At 36.4% G+C, this 23,221-nt stretch overlaps 1 protein-coding gene and 1 long non-coding RNA gene across 2 annotated transcripts in view; one reads left to right on the top strand and one right to left on the bottom strand.

The window, feature by feature from the left end:
- The window catches only part of LOC116403315 (NAD-dependent malic enzyme 2, mitochondrial-like), a 101,600-nt gene that overhangs the window by 46,069 nt on the left and 32,310 nt on the right, over positions 1 to 23,221 (top strand). The gene's annotated exons all lie outside the window — the stretch shown is intronic.
- LOC116403318 lies at positions 17,954 to 19,025 on the bottom strand. The gene is made up of 3 exons (XR_004216011.1): positions 18,883 to 19,025; positions 18,159 to 18,228; positions 17,954 to 18,077 (listed from the first exon to the last, which is right to left on the bottom strand). It is a non-coding gene; the product is annotated as an uncharacterized LOC116403318 (long non-coding RNA).

Here is a 23,221-nt window from a genome sequence, read left to right as displayed (position 1 = left end):
CACTGTCCTGCCCTCGGTCTTAGTCAATTTCATTGCTACATTCCGATCATTGACTAGTTGAGCCTCCCTCATACAATCTTCCAATGTTCGAGGGAAACGACTAACGACTTCTGCCTGAAGATTGGGTTCCAGACCGGTCAGAAAAGCATCTCGTAACACACTTTCCTCCATGTGAGGGAGGGGAGCTGAATATGTGACAAATTTCTTCACATACTCACTGTAGGATCCATCTTGTTGAATCCTAATCAAGCGTGCCACTAGACTTGTTTGTCCCGAGTCCTTGAAGAAATCAAACATCCTCCCTTTCAAATCTTCCCATGACTCTACTTTCTTCCTATTATGCGTCCACCTGTACCAGTCCACTTCCTCTTGCCCAAAACTGACCACCGCCACTCTGATCTTCTCGTTTTCTGGCAGGTTGTTCATCTCAAAGAAATGTTCTGCTCTATATACCCAGGATTCTGGATTTTCACCTAAGAACATAGGCATTTCTAACTTTGCGTACTTACTTCGATCCACATTGCTTCCATTTACCTCATTACAGACTTCCGATTCTTCTACTTTTCCTTTCAACTTCATGCTGGATCCATCAGATGTTCCGGATTCATCTCTTTTCTTATAGCTATGATTCTCTCTTAGTTCCTCTGTCAGTCTTTCCATAGATTTCTTCATTTCCAGTAGCATTTCTTTCATGCTCAGCAGCTCCTTCTCGGTTCCTTCCATTCGTTCCACCATTTGTCTTTGTGCCATGCGACGCGTCACCACCCCCAGTTTTTTTTTCTCTTTTTGTCGGGCTCTGATACCAAATGTTAGGATTCTACACCCTTTTTAATAAAATACCCAACTATGGCTAAACAGAGACAGCACCCTGTGATCCTTTATTTATATATATAGCCCAAAGTTACAGCTACAATAAGGAATGAAAACAAGAACAATGAACAATAAGAACAAACCTGCACCCTTCACAAGAAGGATACCCCTCTCCTATCGGCTGCTGCCGCCTCCCTTTTCTAAAAGATAACCAAAAAGATACCTATCCCTATTTCTCAATCATTCTATTTATACTCACCCTCAAATTCCTACCCAGTGGGACCCACCTGCACATTCTTTTATTTCCCACTCATTCTCTCTCCTTACATGTTGGTGAGTTTCCCTTCTTACCCTTCCTAACATACGTATGTATGATTGGGGGTCTCACAGCTTCACATCTCCACTTTCTTTTTCTTTTGCTTTTGAAGATGTGAACTTAACCTTGGTGGAAAGATTGGTATTATTAGACTTATCGCCTGTTTTGGTAGACTTGCCTTTTGAAACAGGAGTTTTTGGGGTTTCTTGTTTGGACTTCCCCGTCTTCGATACATCTTGCTTGTTGGACTTTGCAACAGCGACAGGTGTGGATGTCTCATCGTCCTTAGATTTGCTAGTCTTGTTGGATTCGGCATCATCATTCTTCGACTTGCCAGCGATTTTTGGACCTGTGCTACCAAGTTTACTTCCAATTTCAAGAGTGCCTTGATCCTTTGATTTACTTCCAATTTTTGGAGGCTGGTTTCAGCATAGGTGTGGTTTCCTTTTTATCATCATCACCTGACAATCTTTTCACGTTTTTTCCAGAAATAGATTTAGCTGATCCCTTCTTTCTCTTGACCTCTGATTGTTTTAAAGAACTCCCCCCACTCTTGCTGGTTCCATCACCCTTCCTAACAGACTGCTTCAATGTCTTAGTTTCAAAATCACTTGTAGTGTCACTTTCCCTTTCTCCTGCATCTTCAGCTGCAGCCTTAGCATCATCAGAAACTCCAGCAGGAACCTTCTCTTCAGCATCTGAATCGAGCTTTGCTCCTGAGTCATCCATTCCATCCAATGATTTTTTTGAAACTTCTGCAGATGATGCCGCCCCCTCTTTAACTGTGTTGCCTTTCCTTTTTGCCTGTCCAATCTTATTTCCCTGTCCAGACTTATTGTTACACCGATCAGGAACACTTTCTCTAAGTGAAGGTGAAGCAACATTTGCAGATTCAATCTCCATAGCCTTGGCTGAGGAAGGCTTGGCATCAGTCTCATTTTCCAAGGGCATGGAGGCTGTTTATTTGAGTCGGAAGCCCACTGCAAAATCTGTTTTGGAGTTTGTTCGATCTGTTCATGATGATACAAATTTGTTATGATCATATTGCATTTTGAAGTTTTGGGGTATTTTTCTTCCATTTCTTTTCTACTTCCAATTTTTGCTTACGTTGTATTCTTTCTTATGTATATTATTTTCTAATGGTCTTGTTGTGCAATGTCTTTCTTTTAAGTCATTGGCTACTTTGTAAAGAGAAAAACAAAGTGAACTATGTCATCGTTCTACTCTTTCTACCCCATTTCCGTAAAGAAGCAAGAAAACAGCTATCAGGCAAATCAATCTACTTAAACATTCAATTGGCCATTTAGTCTTTTGGGATTTAACATTCTGCCATTCTTGTCGTTGCCCTTAAATCTCCTCACAATCTCTTTGTTATTCCAACAATCCTTAAGAAAAGTCCCTGTAAACCGAACCCCATATGTTCCCTTTTCTCCACATCGGTCATAATTTTGTCCACTCTCCAAACAATATCCTTTCAACCTTATTTTTCTTCACTACCCATTTCCAAAATTTTCATTTCCCTTGGAAAATCTTTGTCGATGTCGAAACTTGCGGCTGGGAACCGATAGTTCTCAATCATGTCCAGTGCTGTACCTCCCAATGGACGGCATGGATCAAGGGTTAAGGTGGATTTTTTTGTTATCGTTGGTTAGAATTCTTGTTCTGTTTTAGGACATAAATTCCAACACAAAGAATGTTTAAGTGTTAGCTTTCTCTACTCATAACCTACTCAAATATTAGAAAAAAGGACTTAACGACACAAATTGCATCCAAGTGTCCAGATGCAACACTATAGTGCCAAACAAACCTAACTAGTGTCCAAAATGTGCCTAAGATTTAAAGACAACCAAACGATGCTTAACTGTGAGCTTTTCCAATGCATAAGCTACCAAAAAGTGAGAAAAAAAGGTCTGAACAACCTAAAATCGCAACCAAGTGCCCAAATGCAACTACTATAGTGCCAAATAAACCTAAGTAGTGTCCAAAAGGTGCCTAAGCTTTAAAGAAAACCAAAGAATGCTTAAATGTGAGCTTTCTAGACTCATAACCAACTAAAAAGTTAGAAAAAAGAATTTAACAACCCGGAATGACAATCAAATGCCAAGGTACAACAACTATAGTGCCAAACCAAGGTGCGTAAGCTGTAAAGGAAACAAAAGAATGCTTAAGTGTTAGCTTTCCCGACTCATAACCTAACAAAAGTTAGAAAAAAGGACTTAACAACCCGAAATTGCAACCAAGTGCCAAAGTGCAACAACTATGGTGCCAAAGAAACCTTATTAATGTCCAAAAGGTTCCTAAGGTTTAAAGACAGCAAAAAAAATGCTTAAGTGTGAGATTTTCCAAATCATAACTTTAAAAAATGTGAGAAAAAGGACTTAACGACCTGAAGTGGAAATCAAGTGTCCAAGTGCAACAGCTATAATGCCAAACCAACCTAGGTAGTGTCCAAAAGGTGCCTACGTTGTAAATGCAATCAAAGAATGCTTCAGTGTGAACTTTCTCTACTTATAACCTACCAAAATGTTAGAAAAAAGGACTTAACGACTCGAATTGCAACCAAGTGCCCAAGTGCAACAAATATAGTGCCAAACTAACCTAACTAGTGTCCAAAAGGTGCATAAGGCTTAAAATCAACCAAACAATGCTTAACTGTGAGCTTTTCCAACTCATAAGCTACGAATAAATGAGAAAAAAATGACTTAACAACCCGAAATGGCAACCAAGTGCCCAAATTCAATAACTATAGTGTCAAACCAACCTAACTACTATCCAAACGGTGTTAAGTTGTAAAGGCAACCATTGAATGCTTAAGTGTGAGCTTTCTTAACTCATAAGCTACCAAAAAATCACAAAAAAGGGCTTGATGAACAAAAATTTCAACCAAGTGCGTAAGTTAAACAAATATACTGTTAAAACAACCTAATTAGTGTCTAAAAGGTGACTAAGGTTTAAAGACAACCAAAGAATGCTTAAGTGTGAGCTTTCCCGACTCATAACCTACCGATAAGTCAGAAAAAATGATTTAACGACTCGAAATGGCAAGCATGTGCCCAAGAGCAACAAATAAAATGTCAAACATACCTAAGTAGTATCCAAAAGTTGCGTAAGCTATAAACGCAACCAAATAATATTTAAGTGTGAGCTTTCTCGACTCATAACAAACAAAAATGTAAAAAAAAAAGACTTAACGACCCCAATTGGCAACCAAGTGCCTAAGTGAAACAACTATAGTGCGAAACATACCTAAGTAGTGTCCAAAAAGTGCCTAAGCTGTAAATGCAACCCAAGAACTTGTAAGTGTGAGCTTTGTCGACTCATATCCTACCAAAATACCTGAAAAATAACTTAACGACCCGAAATGGCAACCAAGTGCGCATGTGCAATAATTATAGTGCCAAACAAACCTAAGTAGTTTAAAAAACGTGCCTATTATATAAACACAACCAAAGAATGCTTAAGTGTGAGCTTTCTCAACTCAAAATCTACCAAAATGTCAGAAAAAGGACTTAACGACCCAAAATGAAAATAAGTGCACAAAAGCAACAACTATAGTGCCAGACCAACCCAAGTAGTGTCCAAAAGGTGCCTAAGGTTTAAAGACAAACCAAGAATGTTTAACTGTGAGCATTCCTGATATGGATCAAGAAATCATGATTGAATCAAATGAAGAAGTTAAGGAGATGCAATGCTTGGAAGTTGAAGAGTTATTTTGGGCAACTCAAAAGTCATAAATTTAAATGTTTAAGAAATAATGTTTATGTGTTTTTAGTTATTATGTTAGTTGAAAGGTTATCAAATTAAATGTTTTGACCTTTCATTTCATATTTTAATTAGTATAAATAGGGTTGTAATTTTTCCACATTTAAAAAGAAGAATTTGGGATGAAAGAAATCTGAAAATTCTAGAATGTAGAATTTTGTTCTTGTCTGTTGTGATAGAATGCACAAACATTTGAAGCATTCAAGTGAGAGTTGATCTACCTTACTTGTGGAGTGTTTTGAAGATTAAGGATTGATGGGAGTTTCTAATTTTGTTCGATCCTTGGTTTCTTAGATCATCTAAGCAATTTGTATGTAGCCTATCTTAGGGGTTGAAATCAAATTGGTTTTGCGGCTAGTGGGGTTGTGTTCTTTGAGTCTTGTTGTTTAACATGATTCTTAGATCCAATGCCTAGGGGTTTCTTATCAATTTCCAACACATAACCTACCAAAAAGTGACCAAAAAGGACTTAAGGACCTTAAATGGAAACCAAGTGTGCAAGTGCATCAACTATAGTGCCAACCAACCTATGTAGTGTCCAAGAGGTGCTTAGGCTGTAAAGACTATCAAACAATGCTTAAGTATGAGCTTTCTTAACTCATAAACTACCAAAAATTGAAAAACAAAGAAGGAATTAACGACCAAAAATGGTAAATAAGACAAGAACTATAGTGCTAAACCAACCTAAGTGGTGTGCAAAAGGCGTCTATAGTGCAAATCATGTCATTTTAATTGATCAATTCATAAGTTAGTCCTAGAAGTTTTATGGTATAGTGCTTGATTTGGCAATGCATAGGTAAAGAAACCATAGTGACTAAAGTTCACAAATCAAATGTATAGTATTGTGTTTGAAATGACTTTATAAGTGAATAAAAACACTAGGAAAAAGAAATTTAGTCATATAAGGGATCATCTAGCACACAGGTTTTTGTCAAGTTCCAAATGTAGTAACACTACAACAAAAATTATCTACTACGACAGTTGTTTATATCACAAAATGGAGGGAGGAAAAAAAATTATCACAAAAGGAAAAAAAACGCGCGGGAAAAGGCGAAACTTTTCGGATAATACTTTTCGCGACAGTTATTTGACGTCATAGTATTGTAATTGAAAAAAAATTTAGAGGCCTAGAACCACAAATGAAAGTCACGAATGAACCATCATCATTCTTCTTAAATCGCCACTAATCTTAAAAGTGCAAGCATTGTATATATGTTTAATTTTTAAAATAAAAAGAAAACAGTTCTAAAAAAGAAAATGGTTATCAATTCCTATCTGATGAGTTGTGGTAAAAATTATATCAATAAAATGAACAAGAAAAAAAGAAGTGTAAGGAAGGAAAAGTTGAATATCGTAGAACCCAACGAATTTTGACCTAATCGGCTTAACTCTCCTACATTCTACAGGCTATTGTTGCTTCGGCCGTGAGTGAATATTTTCCTACGCAAGTTCTGATATCGAAGGAACCCAACGCATTCTGACCTAATTGGCTTAACTCTTCTACTTTCAACTAGCTATTGTTGCTTCGGCCAAGAGTGAAGAGTTACCTATACAACTATCGATCCCGAAGGAACCCGACGCATTCTGACCTAACCACTTTAACTCTCCTACTTTCTACAGAAATTGATGCTTTGGCCAAGAGTAAAAAGTTCCCTATGTGAATTCTGATACGTAAAGAACTTGATACATTCCAACCTAACCAGCTTAACTCTCCTACTTTCTACCGGTTATTGTTGCTTCAGCCAAGAGTGAAGAGTTCTCTACGCAAGCTTTGATTCTGAAGGAACCTGACGTATTCTGACCTAACTAGCTTAACTATCCAACTTTCTACAGGCTATTGTTGCTTCAACCAAGAGTGAAGAGTTCCTTATGCAATTTAGGAACCCGATGCATTCTGACCTAACCGGCTTGACTTTCCTACTTTCTACGGCCTATTGTGGCTTCGGCGAAGTGAAAAGTTCTTTACGCAAGTTCTGAACTCAAAGGAACCCGATGGATTTTGACCTAACCCGCTTAACTCTCCTACTTTCTACCGGCTATAGTTACTACAACCAAAAGTGAAAAGTTCCCTACGCAAGTTTTGATCCCGTAGGAACCCGATGCATTGCGACCTAATCGACTTATCTCTCTAACTTTCTATGGGCTGTTATTGCTTCATCCAAGAGTGAAGAGTACCTAATGCACGTTCATGTCTCGAAGGAACCCGATGCACTCTGACCTAATCGATTTAACTCTCCTACTTTCTATGGGTTATTATGGCTTCGACAAAGATTGAAGAGTTCTCCACACAAGTTCTGATCTCGAAGGAACCCAACACATTCTGAACTAACCAGCTTAACTCTCCTACATGCTACGGGTTATTATGGCTTCGACCAAAGAGTGAAAAGTTCTCTACGCTAGTTTTGATCACGAAGGAACCCGATGCATTTTTGCCTAACCGACTTAACTCTCGTACTTTCTATGGGGTATTGTGGCTTTAGCCGAGAGTGAAGAGTTCCCGATAAAAGTTCTGATTCGGAAGGAACCTGACACACTTTGAGCTTTTCGGCTTAACTCTCCTACATTTTACGGGCTACTGTAGGTTCAGCCGAGAGTGAAGAGTTCACGAACAAGTTCTGATTCTAAAAGAACCCGATTCATTTTAATCAAACCAGCTTAACTCTTTTACTTTCTACGGGCTACTGTGGCTTCGGCCGAGAGTGAAGAGTTCCTCACACAAGTTCTAATCCCAAAGCAACTCGACGCATTCTAACCTAATCGGGTTAACTCTCCTACTTTCTACATGTTATTGTTGCTTCAACCATAAGTGAAGATTTCATTATGAAAGTTTTGATCCGGACGGAACCCTACGCACTCTGAGCTATCCGACTTAATTCTCCTACATTCTACAGGCTATTGTTGCTTGGTCGAGAGTGAAGAGTTCACCAACAAGTTCTGATCACGAAGGAACCAGACGCATTCTAACCTGATCGGCTTAACTCTCTTACTTTTTATGGGCTATTGTGGCTTCGGCCGTGAGTGAAGAGTTCCGGACACAAGTTCTGATCTCAAAGGAACTCTATACATTCTGACCTAATATGCTTAACTCTTCTACTTTTTATGGGCTATTGTTGCTTCGACCATGAGTGAAGATTTTCCTACGCAAGTTCTAATATCGAAAGAACCGAATGCATTTTGACCGAACTAGCTTAACTCTTCTACTTCCAACGACCTATTGTTGCCTCGACCAAGAGTTAAGAGTTCTATATGCAAGTTCTTATTCTGAAGGAACCCGATGCATTCTGACCCAACCGTCTTAACTCCCCTACTTTCTACGGGCTATTGTGGCTTCGACAAAGAGTGAAGAGTTCTCTAAGCAAGTTCTGATCCTAAAGGAACCCGACGCATTCTGACCTAACCGATTTAACTCTCCTACTTTCTACGGGCTATTGTGGGTTTAGTCGAGAGTGAAGAGTTGTTGATGAAAGTACTGATCTCGAGGGAACTAGATGCATTTTAACCTATTCGGCTTAACTCTCCTACTTTCTATGGTCTATTGTGGCTTCAACCGAGGGTGAAAAGTTCCCAACACAAGTTCTGATCTGGAAGGAACCCGACGCATTTTAACCTATTTTGCTTAGCTCTCATACTTTCTATGCGCTATTGTGGCTTCAGCTAAGAGGGAAAAGTTCCTGACACAAGTTATGATACCAAAGGAACTCGATGCATTCTAACCTAACCAGCTTAACTCTATTACTTTCTACGAGCTATTATTGCTTTGACCATGAGTGAAGATTTTCCTATGCAAGTTCTGATATCGAAAGAACCAAATGCATTCTGACCCAACTGGCTTAACTTTTCTACTTCCAACGGGCTATTGTTGCTTCGGCCAATAGTAAAGAGTTCCCTACGAAAATTCTGATTTCAAAGGAACTCGATGCATTCTGACCTAACCGTCTTAATTCTCTTACTTTCTACAGGCTATTTTTGCTTCCACCAAGAGTTAAGGGTTCCCTACGAAAGTATTGGTCTCGATGGAACCCAATGAATTATGATTTAACCACTTTAACTCTCATACTTTCTATAGTATTGCTTCGGCCAAGAGGGAAGAGTTCCCTATGCAAATTCTGATATTGAAGGAACCTGACACATTTTGACCTAACCAGCTTAACTCTCCTACTTTCTACAAGTTATTGTTGCTTCGGCCAAGAAAGCATTCCCTACGCAAATTTTGATTCTGAAGGAACCCGACGCATTCCGACCTAACCGGCTTAACTCTCAACCTTTTTATGGGCTATTGTTGCTTCGACCAAGAGTTAAGAGTTCCTTATGCAAGTTCTAATATCGAAGGAACCAAATGCATTTTGACCTAACTGGCTTAACTCTCCTACTTTCTACAGGCTATTGTGGCTTTAGCCGAGAGTGAAGAGTTCCATGAAATTTCTGGTCAGGAAGGAACCCGATGCATTTTAACATATTCGGCTTAACTCTCCTACTTACTATGGGCTATTGTGGCTTCAACTGAGAGTGAAGAGTTCCCGACACAAGTTCTGATCCTAAAGGAACTTGATGCAGTCTGACCTATCCGAGTTAATTCTCCTACCTCCTACGGGCTATTGTTGCTTCGACCATAAGTGAAGATTTCCCTACGCAAGTTCTTATATCGAAAGATCTAAACGCATTCTCACCTAACTGGCTTAACTCTTTTACTTCCAACGGGTTATTGAAGCTTCAGCCAAGAGTGAAGAGTTCCCTACGAAAATTTTGATCCTGAAGGAAATCGACGCATTTCTGACCTAATTGGCTTAACTATCCGACTTTGTACAGGCTCTTTTTGCTTCAGCCAAGAGTTAAGGGTTCCTTACGCAAGTATGGATCCCGAAGGAACCCGACACATTCTGATCTAACCGCTTTAACTCTCCTACTTTCTATATGAAATTATTTCTTTGGCCAGGAGGGAAGAGTTCCCTACGAAAATTTTGATACGAAGTGAACCCGACGCATTCCGACCTAACCAGCTTAACTCTCCTACTTTCTACGGGCTATTGTTGCTTCAGCCAAAAGTGAAGAGTTCCCTAAGCAAATTTTGATTCCGAAGAAACCGATGCATACCGACCTAACCGGCTTAACTCCCCGACTTTCTATGCGTTATTGTTGCTTTGACTAAGAGTTAAGAGTTTCCTACGCAAGTTCTGATTCTCGAGGAACCCGATGCATTCTAACATAAATGGCTTAACTCCCGTACTTTCTACGGGCTATTGTGGCTTCGGCCGAGAGTGAAGAGTTGTCGAAGAAGTTATGATCCCAAAGAACCCGATGCATTTTAACCTAACCGGCTTAATTCTCCTACTTTCTACGAGCTATTGTGGCTTCAATCGAGAGTCAAGAGTTCCCGACACAAGTTCTGATCCCAAAGATTTCCTTGTGCAAGTTCGGATATCTAAAGAACCAAACATGCATTCTGACCTAACTGGCTTAACTCTTCTACTTTCAACCGGCCATTGTTGCTTCGACCAAGAGTGAAGAGTTCCCTACGAAAATTTTGAACCCGAAGGAACTCGACACATTCTAAACTAATTGGCTTAACTCTTCGACTTTCTACGGGCTATTTTTGCTTCCACCAAGAGTTAAGAGTTCCCTACGCAAGTATTGATCCCGAAGGAACCCATCGCATTATGATTTAATCGCTTCAACTCACCTTCTTTCTACAGGAAATTGTTGCTTTCACCAAGAGTGAAGAGTTCCCTACGCAAATACTAATACAGAAGGAACCCGACGCATTTCGACCTGACCAACTTATCTTTCCTACTTTCTACAAGTTATTGTGGCTTCGGTCGAGAGTGAAGAGTTTCCTACAAAAGTTTGATCCTGAAAGAACCCAATGCATTATGACTTAATAGGCTTACCTCTCCTACTTTCTACCAGCTATTGTAGCTTCGACCGTGAGTGAAGAGTTCTGATGCAAGTTTTGATCCCAAACGAACCCGACGCATTCTAACCTAACAAGCTTAACTCTCCTACTTTCTACGGGCTATTGTAGCTTCAGGCAAGAGTGAAAAGTTCTCTACACAAGTTCTCTACTTTCTATGGGCTTTTTATTATAAGTGTAAAGAAATAGGTGTATGAATTGGATTGATGAACACTTTTTTGAATTTTTTTTAAGCTTAAAAGGATATTTATGGAACTTTCAATAATTCATCAATATTTTTTAAACAGAACTTTTCAATAGTTGATGATTATTTTTTAAACAAAACTTTAGCGACTTTCATCTAAAACCAAAGACAATGGTATTTTTGAACCGTTTTCGAAAGTTTAAGGGCATCTTTCAACTTTTAAAAGGAGACATTTTTGACACAAACCACTAGGGGTATTCTAACACTGACAACACTAACAACACTAACAACCCAGACTACCCATCCCAAATTTCGAGTATTATTACCAAATATGTTTTTTAACTTATGGATATGTTGAATTTTGATATTATGAAATTTTAGTAATTGATATGTGTGGTAAAAAAATTTAAGTGTTTAAGTTAATCAAGAATACACTCCGTTTACAAGGAGTACAAGGAGTCCAAGTAGATATTAGTTGTGTTTGAAAAATTATGAAAAAAAAGACCTATTTTAAAAAAAAGTACAATCAAGTGAAATGTTACATAAACTTCACAACATAGTTAATAAGATAACACAATATTACAAGATTTTGTTTACACGTATACATATATATACCTCATTTTTCCATCCTCTCAAAATACATCATGGAAAGAATAAAACAAACACAAAATCAATAACATGAGGCAAACCACAGTTTGAACCATGCACAATGCTCTCTCTTTCTAGACTTTTAATGCACGGTCATTCTGTTTTCCGGCACTGGTTGTAAAGCAGTTCTCACTTTCACGCCACCTCCAACAACTTTTGTGTTGATGTTATTATTTTCCATCTTCTTATGGTTAAGTTGGAGTTTTTCCTTGAACAACTTCCTCAGCTGCCTTAGGCTAGTATTATCATTCTTCACCACTAACTGAATGAACTTTGCTTTGTTCTGTTCTTTTTCAGCTTCTTCTTCCTCAGCATCTGGGTTGTCCATTAGCAAACTAATGGTTTGTTCTTCAACGGGAGATTTGGCTTCTATTGTTGGCCTAGGGAATTGGTTTGCCAATGATTGAACTGCATTGTTGTTGGAGGATGTGATAGTGATTTCCACCAAAGCTTCCTCACATTGAACAATGGCATTTGGGATTTCTGGTTGTGAGTCGATAGCTTCGACACTTATGTCTTTAGGAAGAGTTTCTTCTTCCATTTTCCATTGGATCTTGACATCAACCAAATCATCAGAAACATTCTTGGGGAACTCCTCCGTGGACTTATTGATAATTGTATCATCTTCTTCAGCTTGAACGGAACTTTTCTCCATTTTTGTTTCCTTCTTGTCTCCTTCAATGTCAGCATCTGATGCTACATTTCCGGTTGTGGGATCTGATCATTTTCATCTTGATCGTCTTTCACTTCCAAAGATTCTTCATCACTGCTCAAGGCATCATCTCCATCAACTTCAGTTTCTTCTTCCACATTTTCGTGGGGAAGAGACAGTTCTTCAGCAGAGTTATTCACGTGTGTTTTCTTCTTCAACATCTTCTTCAATTTTATGTTTCAATTCACAGGTAGACTCATTTTGTTGAGATTCAAATTCCATACCAAATTCTTCTGCAATGCTCGATTTGTGAACTTCAGTAACATCCAAGTCTTCAGTAGGCAGAGAAGATTTGTCAGATTCATTGATTTTCTCAGCAGAAATCTCCACAGAATCATCATCTTTCGAAACTTCATTTACTTTTTCATCTTCAGAGAAGCATTGCACATCCGAGTTAGCATGAGGTGCCTCTGTTTTAGAATCATCAACGCTCTTTGCACTAGTTACATTTTCATCAAAAGATTTTAACAGATCATCAAGAACCATTTCTGGTTCCTTCTCTGAGAGTGCAGTAAGTGTATTGTTAGCAATGTAGTAGGCATAAGGTAGGAACAGGATGCATTTTGTGTTTTATCCATCGAAGTTTTTGGTTTATGCAACAAAACCTTAGCTTGAATTACAACTTCATATCATTTTTCCTACTGCATTCAGGACATAATCAGAAGATACACTGAATGTTCTTGCATTGGGAAGAAGCATGCTGCTTTGGCTGGTTCTTTGGGTTCCTTCACATGGGAAAAGCCTTCACATTCAGAGTTTGAGCAATTAGCAAGGCTATTATTCTCCCATGACTCTGAAACTTATGTTATTTAGTTCACCATATTATCGTCGATAATGAACCAAATTTCATTTCTGAATTGCGATTTGACCAAGAATTTGAAAACAAAAATGCATATTGTTTTCTTTTTTATTCTTTTCTATTGCGTATCATTTTCTATTGGTCATTTGTTGTGCAATGTCTTCTTCTTAAGTCATTGGTTACTTTGTAAAGAGAAAAACAAAGTGATTTATTTCATCGTTCTACTCTTTCTACAACATTTCCGTACAAAAACAAGAACACTGCTAACAGGTAGATCAAACTTCGCTAAAATTCGTTTCCCTTCTTGGAAGATATTCGTCCATGCCTAAACCTGCAGCTGGAAACTGATTGTTCTCGATCATGTCCAGTGCTGAACCCCCAAATGGATTGGAAGGATCAAGGGTGAAGGTTTATTTTCTTCTTATCGTTGGTTAGAGTTTTTCTTTCGTTTTGTTCTGCTTTGAGTCAATTCCATTGTTTTTTAAGAATTTAAAGTTATGGGCGTGATGATCCTTTGTTAGGAACGTTTTGGCAAGACTGGAGACTGCTTATCTGAGTCGGAATCCCACTGCAAAATCATTTTGGAGCTTATTCGATCAGTTCATGTTGATACAAATTTCTCTTGATCGTAATGCATTTGGAACTTTTGGAGTATTTTTCTTCCTTCCATTTATTTTCAACTTTCAATTTCATTTTCAATTTCTGCGTATTTTTTATTCTTTCTTATGTATATTGTTTTCTAATGGTCATTTGTGGTGCAAATTCTTTCCTTTTAAGTCAATGGTTATTTTGTAAATAGAAAAACAAAGTGAACCATGTCATCGTTCTACTCTTTCTACAACATTTCCATAAAGAAGCAAGAAAACAATAGTCTTTTGTGATTTAACATTCTGCCATTCGTGACGATACCCTTAAATCTCCTCACAATCTCTTTGTTCTTCCAACAATCATTAAGAAAAATCCCTAGAAATCGAACTCCATGTCTTCCCTTTTCTCCCAACCGGCCATAATTTTTCTCACTCTCCAAACAAAATCGTTTCAACCTTATTTTACTTCACTACCCATTTCCAAAATTTTCATTTCCCTCGGAAATTCTTTGTCGATGTTGAAACCTGCAGCTGGGAATCGATTGTTCTCGATCTTGTCGAGTGCCGGTTCTAATGGATTGCAAGGATCAAGGGTTAAGGTTTATTTTTTAGTTGTCGTTGTTTAGAGTTGTTGTTCTGTTTTTTTCTGCTCTAATTTCATTGCATTGTTTTTGAAGAATTTAAAAGATATGGGTTGTGATGATCGTTGATAGGGAGCTGAATCCTTTGTTAGGAATGTTTTGGTGAGCATGGAGGCAGTTTATCTGAGTGGGAATCCCACTGCCCATCTTTTTTGGGGCTTGTTCGTTCGGTTCATAATGATACAAAGAACTTTTTGGGTATTTTTCTTCCTTCCATTTTTTTTCTACTTCCAATTTCATTTCCAATTTCTTGATTGAGCATTCAATTTCAGGAAATGCACTGTATACTGTCAAAAGCAAATTTCAGTTGGCAAGTGGTTTGGAATATCAGAAAAAAGTAATGGTATAGTTTATAAGGTAATTTTGAGGTGATTTAAGAAAAATTGGTTGTTCGGCAATCAATTTTTCTACATTACCTCGACTCTACCTTAATAGAGGACATGTGTGTCTTCTAGTTTCACATTAGTTGGGTCTTTCTTTTCTATTGCATATTATTTTATGTTGGTGATTCGTTGTGCAATGTGTTTGTTTTAAGTCATTGGTTACTTTATAAAGAGAAATACAAAGTGAATTATTTCATCGTGTACTCTTTCTACAACATTTCCGTAAGTAAGCAAAAAACTGCAAACAGGGAGGTGAAACTTTCTTTAAAATTCAATTGGCCATTTCTTCATTTTTGATTTAATATTTGTGTCATGACCCTTAAATCTCCTCACAATCTCTTTGTTCTTCCAACAATCATTAAGAAAAATCCCTCGAATCTGAACCCCATGTCTTTTCTTTTCTCCTCACCAGCTAGAATTTTGCCCACTCTCCAAACAAAATCTTTTCAACCTTATTTTTCTTTACTACCCATTTCCAAAAATTTGATTTCCCTCCTCGAAAAATCTTCGTCCATGCAGAAACCTGCGGCTGGGAGCTGATTGTTCTCGATCAAGTCCAGTGCTGAACCCCCAAATGGATTGCAAGGATCAAAGGTTAAGGTTTATTTTTTTGTTATCGTTGGTTAGAGTTTTTGTCTTTTTTTTTCTGCTTTGAGTTAATTTCATTGTTTTTGAAGAATTTAAAGTTGTGGGTTGTGCTGATTCTTTCTTAGGAACGTTTTGGAAAACCTGGAGACTGCAAATCTGAGACGAAATTCTACTCAAAATCCGTTTTGGAGCTTGTTCTATCTGTTCATGGTGAATCAAGTCCGTTTTGTTCTGCTTGCACTTTCATTTTGAATTTTTGCATATTTTTTGTTCTTTTCGATGTATATTGTTTTCTAATGGGCATTTAGTGTGCAATGTCTTTCTTTTAAGTCATTGGTTACTTTGTAAAGAGGAAAAAAAGTGAACTATGTCCTCGTTCTACTCTTTCTACAACAGTTCCATAAAGAAGCAAGAAAACTGCTAAAACAGGCGGATCAAACTTCCCTAAACATTCAATTGACCATTTAGTCTTTTGGGATTTAACATTTTTCCATTCTTTTTGTTTCCCTTAAATCTCTTCATAATCTTTTTGTTCTTCCAACAATCATTAAGAAAAATCCCCGTAAGTCGAACCCCATGTGTTCCCTTTTCTCCTCACCGGCCAGAACTTTGCCCACTCTACAAACAAAATCATTTCAACCTTATTTTTCTTCACTACCCACTTCCAAAATTTTCATTTCCCTATGAAAATATTTTCCGATGCCGAAACTTGCGGTTGGGAACCGATTATTCTCTATCATGTCCAATGTTGAACCTCCCAATGGATGGCAAGGATCAAGAGTTAAGGTTGATTTTTTTGTGATTGTTGGTTAGAGTTCTTGTTCTGTTTTTCTGTCTTGATTTAATTTTGTTGTTTTTGAAGAATTTAAAGTTATGGGTTGTGATGATCGTCTGTGCATGTGCGAACATGTTGATTTTTTTAGTGATGAGATTCTTCCAATTTTAAAATAATAATTTCGTTATCTTGATGTTTAAGCCATTAATGTTATTTTGAGATAAAAATAGCGAACAAGTTGATATTTTTTAATTTTGAATTCAATTAAGGTTATTTTGATACAAAATCTATGTTGAGATTCTCAAATTCTGAAAAATAATAATTTGGTTATTTTGAAATTTAAATTCAATTGGGTTATTTTGAAATTAGTAAGATTGAATAAAGTTATTAAAATATTGAATCAATTAGTTGAGTCCCAAGATATTAAAAAAAAAGTTGCAATATGGATTGATGTATATTTTTCAAGTAAAAATTAATTAAAAGCTGATAAATGACATAAATTAATTACAACGTAGAAACTAAATAATTACAGTTGGAGAAGGTGGATATTTTGTAAAATACCATGCACGTGCAAAAAATGTTATTTGCTAAAATTCAAAAGAAAAAATAGTTTTTCCATTTTTTAAAATAACCCATAGAAAAGTTGTTATATCTCTTAGGACAAAGAGTGTGGATCTACAGGTCCATATTCGACTTATTTTTTGTTGGTAAAATTGCATAAAACCGCATTATATTGAAATAATGACACTCTTAAACCAATATTGATAGAAATTATAATTTAATTAATGTTTTTAAGTCAAATGAACATGATTTTTACTCCTAAACATAATTATTGTAATTGTTTTTTAATCTTAATTCATTTACACATCTTTGTGCATATGTGTGCGTGCGCGTGTGCGTGTGGGTGAGTGTGCGTGTACGCTAGCGTGTCCGTGTGTGCGCATGTGCACGTGTGTGTGTGTCTGTGTGTGCTCGTGTGCGCGTGTGCTTGTATACGAACAAGTTGATATTTCTTAATGTTGAGTTTCTTTCAATTTTAAAATAATAATTTAATTATCTTGATATTCAAGTCATTAATATTATTTTGAGATAAATATATCGAACAAGTTGATATTTTTTAATTTTGAAATTCAATTAAGGTTATTTTGATACAAAATCTATCGTTGAGATTCTCAAATACTATTAAATTATAATTTTGTTATTTTGAAATTCAAATTCAATTTGGTTATTTTGAAGTTAGTAAGATTGAATAAAATTATTAAAATGTTGATTCTCAAATTATATAAATTTGGTTACACTAGAAGAAATTTGCCATTCAATATCGGTTTAAAATCGACATTAATGATCTTTGGTGTCAGTTCGGAACGACATTAATGATCTTTGGTGTCAGTTCGGAACTGACATCTATGCTAGCGTTATTAAAGGCCTTTAATGTCGTTTTTGCTTTGATGTCGGTTTAAAAACGATATCAAATGCATCAGTAATGTCGGTATGGTCATTGATGTTGGTTTAAAACCGACATTTTTTATGGTGCTATTGTTGACCTTTAGTGTCGGTTTGCCTTTGATATCGTTTTTAAACCGACATTAAAGTCTTGTTTTTTGGATCTATTTTTACAAAAAAAATATATAATTATTGCATTATTGTTCATTTTTTATAAACTGACATTAGATACGTGTAAATAAATATTTTTTTCTCACACCAACAAATCAATAAAATTAATATTATTTTAGGAACTACAATATTTTTCTTTTACATTTGTATATAGAAAATGAAATCTTAATATTGCGTTTGTATATACATTCTATAATAATACATGAAACTAGATCCTAATACAAGACTTAAATAAGAAACCTTAAACGCTTTCACAATCTTCAACTTCAACAATTGCTTCCATCTACTTAGCTTAGCTTGGCTGGCTATCTAAGACCAAAATATACTTTACAACCTGGGGAAGATTAAATCTAGAATTTGCAAAATTAGTACATATTATTTAAAATCAAACTAAACAGACTGCAATCTAAATGTGGAAAATTAAAAATTACCACAAAGTTTCAGTAGAGTAAATAATGTAGCAGCAACAAAGAAGACAATTGAAATGGCAACCCAAAAGTGCTGCAAAAATAAAGAAGAAAATAAGCTTTGATCAAACAACTCATTAAGAAGAAGAAAATAACCTAATTTGGTTCTTCAAAGATCTATAAGAAAAAGAGGAATACAACTAAAGAATAATTATACCATCCTCGACTCTTACTTCAAAGCAAATTTTGAATGTTCAATTTAGCAATGCTAGTCTATAGGCTTCTTACTCTTAATTGTATAAATTTACCCATCAATAGCAACATTGTTTTTATAGAGAAAGTTAAACAATGGAGATGATAAATAATCTTACAAACTCCTATTGGATCGTTTTTCTTTTCAAATGAAAATAGTTAATTTATTTCATTTATGGAAGGTGAAAATCTCAAATATATAGTAAAAGAACATGGAATATAAGGAAGCCCATAAAAAGAAGAGACTCCACTAGCTAGGTATTGATCAAAGATAAATATATGGATAAATAGATGCAACCTACAAATATATCAAAACAGACTAATACTCAAACTAAACTAAAGAAAACAAAAACATTTACTACTAAAAGATAAAATAAAACACAATTCAAAACAATTAATTACCAAGATTGATCTCAATCGAAAACCAAAACGCATTACATTATGAAGATATTGTGCTTCACATAACACTCCAAATAGCTATACCAAAATTACTTACTCTACATTTTCCATTTTGGCAAATCCACCTACAAGAATGGTAGTTACCAAGCTCATTTCTATGTCTTCTCTTCTTTCATTTTTCTAACAAAAGATAGTATGAATAAGGCTGCACATTTGAAAAAATAAAGACAATTAATAATCAATAATGCTACCTAGCAGTCACAAGTTAACAATCAAATGAAGAAACCCAAGGATTTTTGCAGCGGAAGCACGATGAAGATTGGTTGCCGTTCGCGATCTAGGGTCACAGATTGAGAAGAGAAGAAAATTAGAAACCAACTTGGAGAGAAAGAAAAGAAAAATTGATAGGGAAAGAGTAGAGTAAGAAAGAGAAAAGTAAGAAAGAGAAAAGTAAGAAAGAGAGGAAAATTTTAGTTTTTAAAACCTAACAATTTTTTAAAAAGAAATTAAAAATGAGGGGTCATTAATGTCAGTGTTTACAAAATACAAAAAATTAAAAAAATAAAATCATTAATGTCGATTTAAAAACGACATTAAACCCTTATCATTAATGTCGGTTTGATCCACCTTTTCAAAAACGACAATAAAGACAATTTTTCATTTTTTTCACCTGACACTACAACCCAGATTTGTTGTAGTGTTATTATGGGTTGATGTATCTTTTTCAGATAAAAAATCCTATTTGCTAAAATTCAAAAGAAAAAGTTGTTTTGTCATTTTTTAAAATGGCCCATAAAAACGTTATTATATCTCTTATGACAAAGAGTGTGGATTTACTAGTCCATATTTGACTTGTTTTTTGTTGGTAAAATTGGATAAGATCGCATTATATTGATATAATTACACTAATGACACTCTTAAATCAATATTAATAGAAATTATAATTTAATTAATGTTATTAAGTTAAATGAATATAGTTTAAAAGTCATTCTCAACACAATTAATGTAATTGTTTTTTAAATTTAATTCATTTTCACATCTTTGTGCATATGTACGTGTGTGCGTGTGTGTGCGCATATGTGCGAGTGCACGTTTGCCCGTGTGGGTTGATGTGCGTGTGCGTATGTGTGTGTGCTTGTGTGCATGTGTGTATGTGTGTGTAGATGTGTGTGCATGCGCATGTGCGCATGTATGTGGGTGTGTACGTATGCGTGTGCGCGTGCGTGTGCTTGTGTGTGCGTGTGAAAGTGTGGGTGTGTGTGTGCTCGTGTGTGTTAGTGCGTATGTGTCCGTGTGCATGAGTGTGCATGTGCGTGTGCGTGCATGTGTGTGGGTGTGTGTGTGCATGTGTGCAAGTGCGCATATGTTTGTGTGGGTGGGTGTGCGTATGTTCGTACATGTATGTGTGTGTGTGTGCGCGTGCGTGTCTGGATGTGTGTGTGCGTTCATGCGTGTGTTCGTGTGCGTGCATGCGCATGGGCGTGCTTGTGTGTGGATGTATGCATGTGCGTGTGCGAGTGCACGTGTGCCAATGTGGGTGGGTGTACGTGTGCTTGTGTGTATGAGTGCACATGTGCCCGTGTGGGTGCGCGTGCGTGCATGTGTGTCGGTGCGTGTGTGCAAGTGCGCATGTGAGCGTGTGTGTGCATGTGCATGTGAGCGCGCGTGTGTGCATGCGCATTTGTGCGCGTGTGTGTGCTTGTACGCGCATGTGCCCGTGTAGGTGGGTGTGCGTGTGTGTGAGTGCGCATGTGCCCGTATGGATGGACGTGCGTGTTTGCGTGCATGTGTCTGTGGATGTGTGCATGCGTTCATGCGTGTGTTCGTGTGTGTGCACGTGTGTGTGTGGGTGTGTGCGTGTGCGTGTGCAAGAAAAGGAAAAAACAATGATTATTTTGATGATGCTACTCGAGATTGTGTCTCTCGAATCGTAAGTTTGCTTGCGATTTACTTATATACAATATTTAATCTTTTGTTAACTTAGTTAATGATGAATACTTGTATTGTTCTATGAGATGCATTAGCTGAAACACATAGAGATGAGGACATATTGACTGAGTCATTGGGCTCTAAGGAGCATGGTGGACGTGTACGTGGCATGGATGGTTTTGTCTCTCAATCACTATATTTCAAGACAGTGAAAGGGAAAGAGAAAATTGCAAGTTCTCAAGTTGTAGAAGATGACTCAAAAAGCAAAAGTTACAAAAAGGGTCATAATCACTTGAGATCGTCCATCAGAAGTGTTAACATAGATCTCTATGCCGATGAGGATTTGGGCAACACACCTATGAACGAAGAAGTGAAGGTAATTAACTTTGTTGTCACTTTTAAAATTTTAATGTTTATAGGATAAATTGTTCTTAATGATGCTTTTAATACTTGTAAAGTAAACACCGTGCAAATTGGCTATAGGAACAATTAATAATATTGTTGCAATAGCAACCGTACTTGATGATAGCAATGGTGGTCCCAATGTTAAAATCTTGGTGGACTTGCTCATAGGAGGAGATTGTAGTTTACCTATTCCAGTGAAGGGCAAGATAGAGACTTTAAATCAAGCATTAGGTAATATTGTTGAATGACCTCGTTGACTTGTTTATGTGCTATTGAAGCTTTGATATTTATTTGTGATTGTATTTTAGGTTTTGATATTATTTTGTTTGTGCTTGGAGCATTCAACCCCAAATGATGTTCTGTATTCTTCAAATTACATAAATGTTAATGGAACCATTAAGCTCTTATATGGACATGTCGTGAACAATATGAAGGATGTAGATATGGTTCGCATCCTAATGAACGAGCTAATATTCGGTAAAAACAAATTCATTTATTTAGCTCGTTAGGACTTGCTCCATTATTGCGGCATGGTAGAAATAGGCTATATGTGCATCCTAGCATACATTACGTAAGTAAACATCTTTTACTCATCTTTATGTCCAATACTATAGCTATAGTTATTTTGTTCCTTTTTAACTAAGGTTGCTTTTACTTAGATATCTTTGGGATGAATGTGATTGTGGAAGCAAGTTTTTTGTTATGACCAAGCAAAAATAACATCACATATCAAGGATCGTGATCTCCGATCCAGAAATTTTGCCAACCAGTTAGAAGCGGCTACCTTGGAACAAATAGTTCTAATTCCGTATAATACTGGGTAAATAAATAAGATTAACACATTATTATGTTTTTCATTGAGGTTAAATGTATACTCACATTGAAGATGTTTATTGTAGTTTTCATTGGATGTTGCATGTCATCGATCTTCGAGAGAACTGTGTTTATGTTTTGGACTCTCTTCAAAGTAAAGTTAACGAAGACATCCATGGAGTCATAAATGTGACTTATGATTTACTTCTTATTTGACTTCATTGTCTTCTAATTCTAATGTTTCCAAATGTATAGAGGATTAAAAACATGGCAAGCTAAGCATGATTTACAACATTATCGGTCAAATCCGAAATGGAAACCTATAAAGGTAATTTGCATTGACACATAATTATTTTCAATGAAACATAAGAATAATTTGTATGTAATTTATATACATGCAGTGTCCTCGTCAATTGGATTCGGTTGGGTGTGGGTATTATGTCCAAAAGTATATACATGAAATCGTGCATATTTCTAGTACTCCCATCACTAGCCTTGTAAGTTTCTACTTTCACTTTTTATATGTTACAAATTACATAAATTATCTAAACTTATTCTTTTCATACCTTTCTTTTTACGTAGTTTAATACAAAAAAGTGCATATACGCAAGAGGAGATTGACGAGATTCGAACAAAATATGCAAGCTTTGTTAGCCGATTTGTGTAAGCTTTTACACTTTTTTTGTAGTATATAAGTTACTAGTACTAATACTAATTGTTTTAATATATAAGCTACGAGATTCTAGTACTACTTGTTGTACATACTTTAATTTTGAGGTTTTCTGCTTGTAGTAGTTTATGAATAAGTGTTGTATTGTAGTGTTTTAGGTGTTGACTTTAGAGTGTATTTGTTGTAGTACTATGTGGAAAGTGTGTATTAGTGGAGGAATTTGTTGTACACATACTTTAATACTTTACATATTATTTACTTGATTGATATGTGTATTTTTGTAGTATTATGAAAGTGTGGAAAGTGTATTTTTGTAGTTTTCCATGGAAGTGTGGAAGTGTATGTGCTGGTTTTGTGGCCTCTTACCATGTTGAATTCTATAGCTAGAAATAGTATTAGTTTGCCATTGGATGTGTGGAAGTGTATGCTGGTTCTGTAGGGGTTGATCTTCCTTGTAGGTGAAATGGAAATATTGGTTTGCCATGGAAGTGTGGAAATGTATGTGTTGGTTTTGTAGGTTTCTTACATGTTGAATTCTATAGCTAGAAATAGTATTAGTTTGCCATTGGATGTGTAGAAATGTATGCTTGTTTTGTAGGTGTTGATCTTCTTCCTTGTA

Source organism: Cucumis sativus, chromosome 4, assembly GCF_000004075.3.
Source record: "Cucumis sativus cultivar 9930 chromosome 4, Cucumber_9930_V3, whole genome shotgun sequence".
NCBI classification, from domain to species: domain Eukaryota; kingdom Viridiplantae; phylum Streptophyta; class Magnoliopsida; order Cucurbitales; family Cucurbitaceae; genus Cucumis; species Cucumis sativus.
This window is presented reverse-complemented; position numbering and strand designations above follow the sequence as displayed.